The sequence below is a fragment of the Pinus tabuliformis genome, chromosome X (assembly GCF_031772625.1).
Source record: "Pinus tabuliformis cultivar Carrire ecotype Pingquan chromosome X, CPIR1, whole genome shotgun sequence".
Classification (NCBI taxonomy): Eukaryota; Viridiplantae; Streptophyta; class Pinopsida; order Pinales; family Pinaceae; genus Pinus; species Pinus tabuliformis.
Window position 1 is genome coordinate 628773222 of NC_142308.1, and position 15304 is coordinate 628788525.

The following is a 15304-nucleotide window of genomic DNA, read 5'->3' on the forward strand; positions in this document are numbered from 1 at the left end:
CCATGTTGGCAAAGATAGTTTTCAAATTCATTTGATGTGTATTCTTTTCCATTATCAGTGCGAATAGACCCAATATGATATTTTGCATCATTTTCAATCCATTTATGAAAGTTCTTGAATGTTTGAAAAGCATCAGATTTGTTCTTTAATAAGTAAACCCAACACATTCTGGTGTAGTCATCAATAAATGTCATCATATATTTGTTTCCATTTGCAGAAGGAATAGGCATTGTACCACATAAATCTGAATGAATGAGTTCAAGTTTTCTATGTGCTCTTGAATGTGAATCATGAAAAGACTATTTGCTATGCTTTCCTAGAATGCAAGCATCACATTGCTTAAGTTTCCTAGGAATTGTAGTCAAACTAGCAACACCATTTTTCTTCAACAAGCGGAGGTTGTCATAGTTCAAATGTCCAAATCTAGCATGCCATAATAAACTTGATGGAAGTGTACCTTCTTCATAATGAGAATTGTATGAGAAATGTTGTGCACGAGCAGAGGTACCTTGCAGCTTGAGAAGCCTTCCTTCTTCTATTCCCCTCATGACAAGTGAGTGATCAGATGCTTTTCTCACCTCAATCTTGCCATCAAACATATGAATGGAGTGACCTTGCTGGCGGATGTGAACCAAGGACAACAAGTTTCTCTTCAGCTGTGGGAGATATAGAACATGATGCAGAAGAATGTCAAGAAGACTAGGCAATTTAAGCCTGATTGTGCCAAGCCTTGATGGCTTGATTTTTGATTGGTCTACAAAGTATACTACTCCATCAACATTGTCGGTAAATTCTTCAAAAAAATATTTTCTATGAGTCATGTGGCGCGTTGCTCCTGAACCAAGAAACCAATCTTTTTTCCAAGAAGCAAGTGAAGCATTAAATAAATCTTCATTTACTCCAATATTACATTGTGTCACAACATAGTGAGCAGCTTCATGTGCTTTACCTTTGTTTGTATCATTAGTTTTACCTTTGGGTTGATTTCTTTGCTGCTCAATTTTGTCCCAAGGTAACTTGCATGTAGAGGCATCATGTGATCCATTTCTTTTGCAGCGTATGCAGTGCAAATCTGCTTTTTCTCCTTGAGAGTGTCTGCCCCCCTGCCTCTGAAATCTCTTCCACCTCTTCCTCTAGAAGAATATTGAGCAAGATTATTCTCTCTATGTGCAAGAAGAGTTGTCTTCTTTTCCAAACCCTTCTCTTTTTCAACAAACTTCTCCATTATAAAATTTGAACTGAGCCCAAAAAATAATTACAATATTCGTAGCAAAACACTAATAGTAATTTGCTATGTCTTTACAAAATGGAATCAACTGCTCAATATTCATATATAATGCAATATATATTCCACATATTATACCATGGCATGTCATATATAATGCAATCAGAGGGACTAACCAGCGCAGAGAATCCCAATCTGTGGATTGAAACCAAGGTTTGATGGCGTTTTTTTTCAATATCAAATATAGCACATGCATTCAACACAAAGAGATAGTGTTAACTAGCCCACGATATTTGTAATCCAATAGTTCACCATTTTTCTTCAAGACAGGTCGGACCAGCACATCATAAGAAGAACTCCACACTTCATGAGAAGAATTCAATGCAGAAATTATGAATCCAACATTAATTCATAGTATGGATTGAGCACGCGACCTATGGATTTCCATCAAAGCGTATTCACCATAAAATTCGCCAGCAAGCAATATTCGAGTCACATAAAATTCGCCAGCAGCTTAAATACAACAAAATAATATATATGGGCAGCGTTCAACATATGAGTGGACAAAACTGTGTAATATGTAATACCAGATGCCACATGAATACTTATGGAAGCAACGTTCTTCAAAACAAGAGCAACATTCTTCAAAACAGTTCAACGTAGCATTCTGAAATACTTATGGAAGGGAGCAACGTTCAAAACAACAGAGCAACTTCAATGGCAAGGAAAATCTATTTGAGAAAGGGTATTGGAGTTGGAGCTTTTTGTAAAATTTATGGTGGTCGTAAAAGCAGTGGATCTATTGCTCGACATGTACTACAGCAATTAGAGATGATGAATATCATTGAGATGGATCCCAATGGTGGACTACACATCACATCTAGTGGTCAAAGAGATCTTGATCAGGTTGTTGGTCGCATTGCGTTAAAGCAAAAAAGCAGTGTTAAAACCAGGACAACGTTAAAACTTGGGACAACGTATATGGGAGCAGCATTAACACTTGAAGCATATGCCAACACCAACCTTTAATCTATGTAGCACAGATTTCTAAAAAACTAAACACTCATACCATGGGTACTTGCTCATTGCTTTGTACAAACTGTGTGTTTACAATGCTAATTGCAAGCGATGCCAAGAGCTGGGCATTATTTGTCAGTCCAAGAGACGTTACACCCAAAAAAATATGCAAACAATGATTAGAGAATGCATGGAGGACAATTATGAACAACCCAGGGAGCGCAGAGGGCACAGGAAATGGTTATGGCAAAGAAAATTGATGTCAGGAGTTACAACTAATTTTAGGGACTAAGGACCTATGCTCTGATACCATGATAGGCCAGGCAGTAACTCCTCAAAGAAAAATTGATTCGCATATTAAATTTCTTCAGGTAGGTCTTCATTATATACATGAGGGAGAGATTGTTCACTTCATCTCCTGATGACTGTTCATATTACTTATTTATTTATTCACATTATATTCACACAATCTTGATGATTAGGTGTCAACAAATGCATACTTCAAACTAATCTCTCTTTTTGCATTCACATTCTTCCATAAGTCAAGAAATTCCTCATGCTTAATTTGCTAGGGTTTATTCTTATTTCAGTTGAAGTAGTCATTCATAGGGTATGAACCCTAGACCTTTCTTGTTCAAACCCTTGTTAGGGTTTATAGACCAGCATATTGATTGTAGCTTGGTAAGGTTATTTTTTTCTTCAACATTTTCTCAACTTGATAAGGTTTTTGTAAACCCTAGATTCCCAATCTGCAGGTGCAACACGGATTCCACCTTGATCCTATATAAACTATGTCATAATCCAAGAATTTATTCAAATCAGGTTGGTTCTCTGTAATGTATATTTCGTCCTTTTATTATGTGTAGAAACAATATCATGGTCACTTCATAGGCTTACGATACTGAAAATATTTTCATAGACAAAGAGTCTTGGATATTTGTCACAATGCTGCCACTATCAACACATAGTCTCCAGCACTTGGTTAATGTATTTAAATATGATCTTTGATGAATACCTTTGCACATGGTGAATAGAACAGTCTAGAGGTGTATCCTACAAATGAAATTGTCATGTCCTTTATACTAGAAATGGATCTCATTGACTATCTTTTTCCTTTTGCCAGGAGAGAGGAACATGGCCTCTTATGGAAGACATATTACAAACCATTTTTTATTTCATGTTATTGGACTATGGCATAGTTGATCTAGTATTCCTTTCATTTTGTAATGTTCTAGCAGCACGGTTCTTGGAAATCATCTCATTCTTTTGCAACAAAATTTAGAATTATTTCTTGGATGCAGAATGTGAGAGGTAGTATCTCAACCTTCTTTGACCTCAATTTATACCTTTGAGTAGAATTCCAAATCACAATTTCGTTTGTCTTCACCGGATATTTTATTCTCAAACTTAATCACCTTTAGATACTACAGAGGATTCCTATGTCATAACTCAAAACATTATATGCTCGGATTACTTCAGTAATGTAATTATTTTGAAGGCTCCATATTTTCTCAAAGAGAGGACTCTGATCATCCACAAATCTCAAACCACTTCTTCCATAGTTTGGATTTAGATATAGTTCCACAGAGTTGAAAAACTCACGCTGTAACTTCACAATGCCTCAGACTTGATCTTTTTATGAGTTGATGAAGTTCGAACCTATTTAAAACTGAGGAAAAATGAGTTTTTTAATGATACTATAAAATATACCAATACTCCATCAATTTGGATGCCAAATATGTAACTTGAATTTGTTAGTATTCCACAAAAATACCACACTATTGATGTCTAATATCAAGGAGGTCATATTACTTTAGGGATAACATGGATCCCAATGCAAAGGTGGATTTGAGAATTTTTGAAGTTCTATCACAAACTTAACATTAACTGCCAAACTCATAGAACTCAGCCACAAAGATATGGGATAGAATTCTTCCTTTAAAGGAATTTTATAGCGAGGTAGATATGATTATCAAGATGCTTCATACTTTTTTGTTTTATATTCTTTCCTTTCCATTGTAAACACCTCGTTGCCCTTGTCCTAGATTCGTCTTGCACTTCTAGTCTTCATAAGGGTCTTCAACCTATTTAATAGGCTTCTAATTACCATGGCCTGATCATAGTATTCAACACAATAAACTAGCCCTGAAATTCTTCTTAAAAAGCCATTCAACAGCTCTTTAAACTAGGCCTAGATAGAACTTGTTCTTCAACTGGCTTGTTGAGAAGTGTAGCAAGAAAGTTTAAATTTGATTTTTCCTTAGCCAAATTGAGAAAAATTTCATTTCCACATCAGAAGAGAACTTGGAGGCAGTTAACTGAGGTGACATGGCTCTCGTCACTCAGTTAGCTCAGTAAATTCAAGTCAGAGGGCTTGGAGTTCAGTTAAGCATGTGTGATTACTAATTTATGGCAATAAAGGTCAGTTATTTATAGTTGTATTCAATTAAACTAGTTCTAACAGTTAATGGAACTAGTGGAAGGTCATTTGTACAGTGGGATAGCAGTCTAATTCAGTAATCATCTAGTTAACTGATCAATCAACCAAAAATAGCTAGTGCATGCAGAGATTTGACTTCCTCGGTTGTGCTCGAGATTCCAAGGCAGTGTAACAAGCAGTTGTAAACTAGTTTGAGTGTATAGGTGTTGCATGCAAGCAGATGATCAAACCTTGGGAATTGAACAATCAATTGGAGGAAATTTCCAAAAAACTAGTGGCTAATTCCTCAGAATTTGTGCAAGGAAATATGGGCTCAAGCTGAGGCAGAAATTCACTAAGTGTGGGTCAGAGATTCTCATTGAGAAAAGAGATAGCCTATTCACTTGCAGGTTGTGCTTAGATCAAGCAAGAAATTGTAATACATTCTCTATTAATTTGATTAATGCAAAAAAGGATTGAGGGATTTTTCCTAGTTGGGTTCCCCCCGAAAAATATTATGCATGTGTGGTTTTTCTTATTTCATTTTTGCGAATGTTGTTCTAAATTGTGAATTAAATTCCAAAAATCAGTAGAGTAGAATTGTGTCTCTTGATTTTAAATCAAACTTCTTGATAAATTTCAATTATATCACCATATTTCTACATGATATAAAAGTTGGATTCACATTTGAATGGGAATTTCAAAGTTGTTCCTCAAGACATTCAAATTCGCAACTTCAATGTCGCAGGATATCTTCAGATTTGGGAAGATGATTTTCAACGAATTGCGATTAGAGTATGCCTTGGAAGGTAGCTTGAATTTCATTTCATGGAAGGATCACATGGAGGTGGTGCTTGATGACAACAGATTGTTGGAATATGTTAACACATACATTGCAAAACCAAGATCAGTTAATGCACAAAACCTAGCCGAATGGAAGAAAAATGTATGCAAGGTGAGGAGAATTATCTTAGAGGTAGTGCGAGACTGCATTGTCTGAAATCCCCATGGGAAATAAACTCCTTTCACAATGTGGAAGGCCAAAATAGATATATTCAATAATAGCATTGACCATAGAAGACTAGACCTCAAATACATAGTTTGAAGTATCAAGATGTAGAAGAATGACACTATTCAATAGTATCTCACCATATTTATGCAAGTTTGGGATGAGCTTGGAGGGGTTGGTGTGACTATTGCAAAAGATGACCTCATGAGCCTAGCTCTTCTAGACCTTCCCTAAAGTTGGCATAGCTACTAGGACTCAGTGAATGGAAGGGAAAATTTACCGGAGTGGGAAAGGTTGTGATCTGATTTGGTTCAAGAAGAATTTAGGAGAAATAACTGGGATGGAACTTCATCCAAAGCCAAGGATGAAGAAAATTTTGCATTGATTGGAAATGGAAAGAAGGGAAAAGGGAAGAAGTTTCAAACCAAACCATAATCCAACCAAGGGGGAAAGAAGAAATACTTATCCAAAATCAATTTCTTCAATTGTCATGAATTCGAGCACTATGCTACAAAGTTCCCACACAAAAGGTCTAGCAAGAAGAACTCAAGAGGAGCAGCAGGTGAAGCATTGGCTTCATAGTTTGAGCTAGACTTTACCCTTATCATATGCATGGCAAAAATTGTGATGGGGAGTGTGTAGTACTTGGAATCAGGTGCCTCATTCCACATGACATGGTGTAGAGAGTTTTTCAGTGACCTAGAGGAGAAAGATCTCCAGATGCATATTGAACTTGGGGGCGATAGAAGGTACAGTGATATCGGGATTGGTACAGTAACCTTTAAGAGGGATTCAAGATCCCCTCTTCACCTCAAAGATAACATGTTTGTTCCAGGCCTAAAGAGAATCTCATCTTTGTATTAGTTTTGGAAGATCATGGTTATGATGTGATCTTCAACAAAGGTAAATCCTTTCTGAGATAGATAGCCATTGGACAGGTGAAGCAAATTGGGTTTCATGTGAAGAACATGTACAAGCTGGATGTGGAAGATTGTGTTTCATTAAGAAGTAAGGAATAGAAAGTGCAGAGTAAACATTTTAGTGTGCTCTGGCATAGGAGATTAGGTCATTTGCATCATGGAACCTTAAATATTATGCAACAAATAACCACTGGCCTCCCTAAAGGAGAACTTGAGCAATAAGATGTCTGCAAAGGTTGTACCTTGGGGAAGTATGTGAAATCCACATTCCATGATCGAGATAGAAAATCACGTGCAATTTTGGAAAGAGTCCACTATGATGTTTGTGGACCTTTCTTGACATCCTCCACTACCAGAAATAAGTATTTTGTTATATTTATTTATGATTTCTCAAGGAAGTATTAGATATTCTTCATGCAGAAGATGAGACATTCTTAAAATTTGTATAATTTAAAGCACTAGATGAGAAAGAGACCAACAAGAAGGTGAAGGCTCTCAAGAGTGAAAATGGAGGTGGGTATGTTTTAAATGATTTCAAGGACTTTTGGGCCAAAGAAGGAATTCAAAGAGAACTGACATATCCCCACAACCCACAACAGGATGGGGTAGTTGGGAGAAATAACTAGAGCATTGTGGGAGTTGTGAGAGCTATGCTACATGACCAAGGTCTGCCACTACATTTGTGCGTAGAGGCATGTAACACAACAGTTTACTTGAAAAGTCAAAGTCTTCATTGGATCTTGGTATGATTACACCAGAGGAGGCCTTCTTAGGGATAAAGTTGGATGTGTCTCACTTCAGAATTTTTGGAGCCTCTATTTACTGCCATGTCTCCAAAGATTCGAGGAAGAAGCTTGAGCCGACAATAGAGTTGGGAGTTTTTGTGGGTTACACTGAAACTCCACACAATTACCACATATACTTACCTTCCCTTAGAATGAAAGTTGTGCAAAGGGATGTAAAGTTTGATGAGGAGAAAGTGATGTGGTGCTCTCTTGAGAGAGAGCTACGGATCCCATCGAAAGTTGAGCTTTTAGCTATAAATATGGAGCCTCAGGAGGAGCCTCAAGAAGTTTTGGAGAAGACACAAATCAAGGTGGTAGAGTGGAGACATCCGCTCAAGCAAAACCATCTAGAGAAGGCAGGAAAAGAACCAGGGAAGTTGATAGATTGGTGCAGGATATGAGGAAGAATGTGGGAGCTCCTTCAAATTTGTGCAGGAAAAGGAGGTCACCTGAGAGGTACACTAGCTACATGGCTCTAATGACTGAGATTGTAGAGACAGTGACATCCTCTTTTGAGGAAGTCGTTGATAAACCAGATTGATTTGATGCCATGGTGGAAGAATATGAATCCATCATGAAGAATAGTGTTTGGGAAGTGGTACCAAGATTGGTAGATAAATTAGTTGTGGGTTCAAGATGGATCTTCAAGGTTAAGCATGCAACATACATAAGAATAGAGAAGTATAAGGCCATATTTGTGGCCAAAGTATTCTCTCAAGTTGAGGGAATTGACTATGAGGAAACCTTTTCTCCCTTAGCAAGGTATTCATCCATCAAATCAATTTTTTCACTGGCTACGTAGACAAGGTGGAGACATTTGATCAAGAGTCTCATGTGTGCAGACTCAGGTGAGCAATGTACAGTCTCAAAGCGACACTCTGAGCTTGGTACACTAGGATCAACAGTTATCTCACTGGTTTGAGCTTCACCAAAAGTGAAGCAGATGAAAACCTATATCACATCTTGGTAGAAGGTAAATTGTTTATCATTGTTTTATATGTTGTAATATTGACAAGTGATGAGCAACTAATCATCTCTTGGAAGTAGGACCTTGCAAGGAAATTTGAGATGAAATTCATGGGTCTCATGCACTACTTCCTCGGGTTGGAAGTATGGCAAGGTGATGGGGAATTGTTTATCTCAAGGAAAGTATGCCACCGAGATACTATAGAGATTTTGCATGGAGAGTTGTAAGCCCATGGAGACACCTCTAACAACCAACTTGAGGAAGGAGAATGCCACTTCAAGTGAAGAGGTTGATGTTACTATTTACCAATAGCAAGTGGGTTCACTTATGTATCTTATGAACACATGACCAAATATGTGTTATACACTCAATGATGTGAGCCAAGTTACGATTAGGCTGACCGAAATGTATTAGAAGGCAATGAAGAATTCTTCATGGCACCTCAAAGGAACTACCCAGTATGGATTATGCTACAAACAGATGGAGGGAGTGAATTTGTGTGGATTCACAAATGCAGATTGGGCAAGGAGTCCATCCGATTGGAAGAGTACATCAGGTGGAATTTTTGATGTTGAGTTTGTAATGATTTCTTGGTACAACAGTAAGAAAATATCTATGGCGCTCAACTTGGCAGAAGCAGAATACATGGCTACAAGTCAAGTAGCATGTGAGTTGATTTGGATGAGAAAGATACTTGTTGGATTGTTTCGTCAGATGATGAATCCAACTGTGATATATGATAATTATATTTACATTAATCTCTCTGAGAATCTGGTATTTCGCAATCAATCCAAGCAAATAGATATCGTGTATCATCGTTTATGGGATTGTGTGTAGAGTTGGATAATTTTGCTACAATACATTCTGATAAAGGAACAAAATGATGACATCTTGACAAAGTCTTTGTTTGAGGGAAGTTCAAATTCCATAGGTGTTGGATAGGGGTCATTGATAATCCTTTTATTGCTAAGAGGGACTATTGAGAATTATAGCAAGAAAGTCTTAATTTGATTTTGCCTTGGTCAAATTGAGAAAATTTGAATTTCCACATCAATAGAAAACTTGGAGGAAGTTAACTGAGGTGACATGGCTCTTATCACTCAGTTAGTTCAGTAACTTTGATTTAGAGGGCTTGGAGTTCAGTTAAGCATGTGTGATTGCTAATTTGTAGAAATCAAGGTCAATTATTTCCAGTTGTACTCAGTTAAACTAGTTCTAACATTTAATGGAACTAGTGGAAGGTCAGTTGTGCAGTGGGACAATAGTCTAACTCAATGATCATCCAGTTAACTAATTAATCAACCAAAAATAGCTAGCTCATGCAGAGAATTTTAGTTTTTGAGTTGTGGTAGAGATTCCAAGGTAGTGTAACAAGTAGTTGTAAACTAGTTTGAGTGTACACTTGTTGCATGCAGGCAAATGATCAAACCTTGGGAATTGTGTAATCAATTGGAGGAAAATTCCTAAATAATGGGGACTAATTCCTCAGGATTTGTGAAAGGAAATATGGGCTCAAGTTGAGGCAAAAATTTACTTAGTCTAAGTCAAAGCTTCTCATTGTGAAGAGAGATAGGTTATTCACTTATAGGTTGTGCTCAAATCGGGCAAGCAATTGTAATACATTCTCTATTCATCTGATTAATTCAAAGAGATTTGAGGGGTTTTTTCTAGTTGGGTTCCCCTAGAAAAATATTGTGCATGAGTGTTTTTCTTATTACATGTCTATGAATGTTGTTCTAAATTGTGAAGTAAATTTTGCAGATCAATAGAGTAGAATTGTGTCTCTTGATTTTAGATCAAACTTCTTGAGCAATTGAAATTCTATCACCATATTTCTACATGGATCTAATACCATGTTGGAAATTCAATTACAATGACAAATTTATGATCATGATAATTACTTGTGACTATTTATATATGTTTTCCATTTAGCATTTAATTCATTCATTAGGTCATCAAGAAATTATACAAGTACACTGCAGAAAAAGACAAGAAACACCATAAATTAGGCCAGAGGCTAGGGAAAAACCCACAACGGAAAATATTGGTAATCCTTTCCTTATATGGTCTTTAGTCAACAGGAGAAATCCAAGTCATAGATAAATTGACCAGTAGCCCAAGTGCCAAGTCAGGCCTCCATCCATAGCTCAAAATCTACCACAATTTTTTTCGCAAGATCTTCAATAAGTCAGTCACATGTTTGTCCTTAGATGCCACTTCTCATAGAGATAGAGTGTCTTAGGTAGATCGAATTCTATAGAAATAATATCCCTCTTGTATCTCACATTCTCATAGAGATAATGGCCCTCCTGTAACTCACATTTTCCAGAGGTAACATCCCTCCTGTAGCTCGCATTCTTTAGAGATAATGGTCCTCTGATAGCTCATATTCTTCAGAGTTAATGGTCCTACTATATCTCAATTTCTCATAGAAAAGTAGTACCTTAGTAAGCTCTTATACCACATAAAAATATCATGTATACATCATCCTTTATTCTGCCTTAGTAAGCTCTAAATTTCATTTCCTTAGAATATGTGAATTAGTGTCCAAAAGGTGGAGTAATGATGCCAATATATATTGTTCCTTTGTTGGAAAACATTTCCTCTAAGGTTAATCCGAATTTTCATCTTGGAGGGTCGACTTGGTCGTCTTGAGGAAAAAAATACAGCTTTTAAAATTCAAATTTCTTTCTTTTGTAAATACAAATAATATTTTCTTTCTTGATCATGAAATCCATGCTATTAATAAAAATTATTTTGACCCAAGCATGAAAAATAATGATTGTACAAATGACCAGTATACATTATGAAGACCAAACCTAGTTACACTTCTAACACTCCCTCTTAACTAGGGACGTATTCATAATGAATCATCGAGATATTCTCAAGTTGAATACTTCTATAAGGATTCATATTGATAAGCATCATTAATGATAACATCATCATAACCAACATTGTCAAAATACCAAAGCCTTGGCAAGTAATATCAATCTCTCCATTAGATTGGAGCTCATTGTTGGGAAGCATTCAATAGGACACCACATTGCCTCTCTGAGGCACATACTCCACCTAGGTTCACTAGAGTATGTCCTCCACAAGACCATTTCCTACTGATCACAAGGAAATGCTTGATCATTAGACCATTCTTTAACCAAGTCCATTTACTTGACTTAGGGTGTTAATCCTAATTGGTCACAATACATTACTCAAAAATATTTGTCCAATATGCTTATCCAATCCACCATTCTCCCTAACCATGTCCATTTACTTGAATTACAATTGTTATTCCTAGCTACCGTACATGACACATGGAGAACTATGTGTCCATCCTCACTCCCTCTCAATCTAGGAGGAGAAATCCACAAACCCAATCTTGTCTCAGAAGTACTCATACTTCCTTTACATCAGCTACATTTTCATCCGTGGAGATATGTTGTATCTTCTCGGCTCCTATCTTCACCATACTTTTGAATCATAAAGCACATTGATCTTCCATGAAAAATGAAGCTCTCTGTTAATATTCATACATCTTATTACAAAGTATTAGTGTCGAGTTCAGCACGCCATCAAATAGTCCATCAAAATTTTTATAAAGCCAAATTGTTTCATAGCTAATTGTACAAATTATCATATCTTCTGCCCCAGCAGTGCAACAGAATCCTTCGTCATGCTCTTCCATGAAACCATATAAGATACCAACCATCGGTAGTATCTCTACGCATCATTAGCACTGCCAACCCAATCATTGTATCGAAATTTTTTTCCAAACATCATGTCCGAAGTTGTAGTGTACCAATACAAGATTTGCCATGTCAAATTATTCTTCTAGCTCCTTTTGATGTCAATATTTCTTTCTTTGACTCATGATTCCTTTTCCAAAGTATGAGGTCTTCTGTAATCATGAGGCTCATTTTCAAAATCCTTCCGTAACTTTTCTAACTGAGGCAATCGCCTTAACATGATCCTTTACTTTTCACTTCCATGTTGCCATTTTATCCATGCTAGATTTTTTAATTCTCTAATGAATAATTCAAACTTCACTCTCTTTCTGCATTCACATTCTTGCATAATTCAGGAAAGTCCTTATGCTTTGCTGCTTTTTCCATTTCTTACCTCTTGGTGCCAAAGTCTAGGCAACCCTTTCCATTGAACTGCAATCCTCACTAGGAGGCCATGGAATGACAAATACAATTAAGAAAAATATATATATACAAAATACTATTCAAAGATAAAGAAAACAAAATTGGTAGTAACTAACCAGGAGGGTTTATAGAATACTTAACTTTTTTAGAAAATTTAACTCCCTCTTATTCTATGAACTTCTTGCACACATCTGCAATTTTGTCAGCTCCATCTGGCATACACCTTGTAAGACAACTTCACCCACATCATCAACCATACGCTAGGGTTTCTTCTTATTTTACCAGAAGCAATCATTCAAAAGGTATAAACCATCATATTGATTGCAGCTTGATAAGATTATTTTTTTCTTCAACCTTTTCTCAACTTTATAGGGTTTTTGTAAACCGTATATTCTCAATCTGCAAGTGCAAGAATGGATTCCACCTTGATCTTGTATAAACTATTTCACAATTTAAGTATTTATTTAAATTAGGCTCGCTTTATGTAATGTATACTTCATCATTTTATTATGTGTAGAAAACAATATCATGGTCACTTCACGAGCTTATGCCACAATTTTTTTTAGAGATAAAGAGTATTCGATATTTTTCACAACACTTCCACTATCAGCACATACTCTGCAACACTTGATTAACAAATTTAAATATGATATCTAATGAATACCTTTGCACATGGTGAATATAAAAATCTATAGGTGTATACTAGAATTTCAATCGTCATGTCCTTTATACTGGAAATGTATCTCATTGATTATATTTTTCCTTTTTCCAGGAGAGAGGAACAAACCTCTTATGCAATACATCCTACAAACCCTTTAATTACTTCATGTTATTTGACTATGGCATAGTAGATCTAGTATTCCTTGCATTGTGTAGTCTTGTAATAACATAACTCTCAGAAATCATCTCAATCTCTTGAAAGACTTCAGAATTCTTTCATGTATGCATAAATTGAGTAGTAGTATCTCAAACTTGTTTGACCTCCATTACTACCTTTGAGTAGAGTGTAAAATCACAATTTCTTTTGTCTTCATAAGGTCTGTGATTCTCAAACTTAATCACCTTTAGATACTACATAGGATTCTTATGCCATAATTCGAAACATTATAGGCTCATATTACTTCAGTGATGTAATTAATTTGAAGGCTCTATATTTTCTCAAAGATAGGACTCGGATCATCCACAAAGTTCACACCGCTTCTTCCACAATTCAGATTTAGATATAGTTCCACAGAGGTTACAAACTCGTATTTTAGCTTCACAATGTCTTGGAATTTATCTTTTTATGAGTTGAGGAAGTTCGTACCTATTTAAGACTCAAGAAAATTGAATTTTTGAATGATACTATAGAAATATACCAATACTCCATAAATTCGTATGTTAAGGATATAACTTGAATTTGTTAGTATTCCAGAAAAATTACACAATTTGAATGTCTAATGTCAAGGAGCTTGGATTATTTCAGTGATAACATGGATCCCAACATAGATATGGATTTGAGAATTTTTGTTCTATCACAAACTTGGCATTAGCATCAATACTCATAGAACTCAGCTACGCAGATGTAGGGAAGACTTCATCCTTTTGAAGGAATGCTAGAGTGAGGTAGATATGATGATCAAGATGCTTCATAATTTGTATTTTGTGGTTATATTCTTTGATTTCCATTGTAAACATATTGATGCCCTTGTCCTAGATTCATCCTACACTTCTAGTCTTCATAAGGGTCTCGACACTCTTTAATAGGGATGTAATTTACTTGGCCTAATCATAGTATTCACTACAATAAACTAGCTTAGAGCTTTCCCTTCAACTAGCTCCGATACCATGTAGGAAATTATAATTACTAGTGACAATTTATATATTTTTTTCCTTTATCATTTACTTCATTCATTAGGTCATCAAGAAATTCTACAATTACAATGCACAAAATGACAAGAAACACCAAAAATCCAGCCAGAGGCTAGGGGAAAACCCGACAATCCTTTCCTTCTAGAGTCTTTAGTCAACAGGAGAAATCCAAATCATAGATAAATTGACCAGTAACCCAAGTGCCAATCCAGCCCTCCCTCCATATTTTAAATTTTTCCATAATTATTTTCACAAGATCTGCAATAAGTCTATCACATGCATGTCTTTGGATGCCACGTCTCACAGAGATAGAGTTTCTTAGGTAGCTCACATTCCATAGAAATAATATATCTCTTGTAGTTCGCATTCTCACAAAGATAATGTCCCTCCTGTAACTCATATTTTTTCAGAGATAATGGTCCTCCTATAGCTTTCATTCTTCAAAGATAATGGTCCTCCTATAGCTTTCATTCTTCAAATATAATGGTCCTCTTGTAGCTCACTTTCTCACAGAACATTAGTAACTTAGTAAGTTCATATAACAAAGAAAAATATGCCTCATACATCATCCTTTATTCTACCTCATCCTAGCTTCAAATTTCCTTTCCTCAGAAGGTGTGAATTAGTGTCCAAAAGGTGGAGTAATGATGTGAATATATAGTTTTTCTCTTATCAAAAAACTTTGCCTCTAATGTTGAGCCAACTTGTCATCTTGGAGGGTCGACTTGGTATTATTGAGGACAAAAATACCCCTTTTAAAATTCAAATTTCTTTCTTTCGTAAATACAAATAATATTTTCTTTCTTGACCACGAAATCCATGCTATTAATAAAAATTATTTTGACCCAAGCATGAAAAATAATGATTGTACAAATGACGAGTATAAATTATGAAGACAAAACCTAGTTACACGTCCAACGCCAACTATAATTATATGGTTGTTGAGTTTTCCTTAGATTTGAATGACAC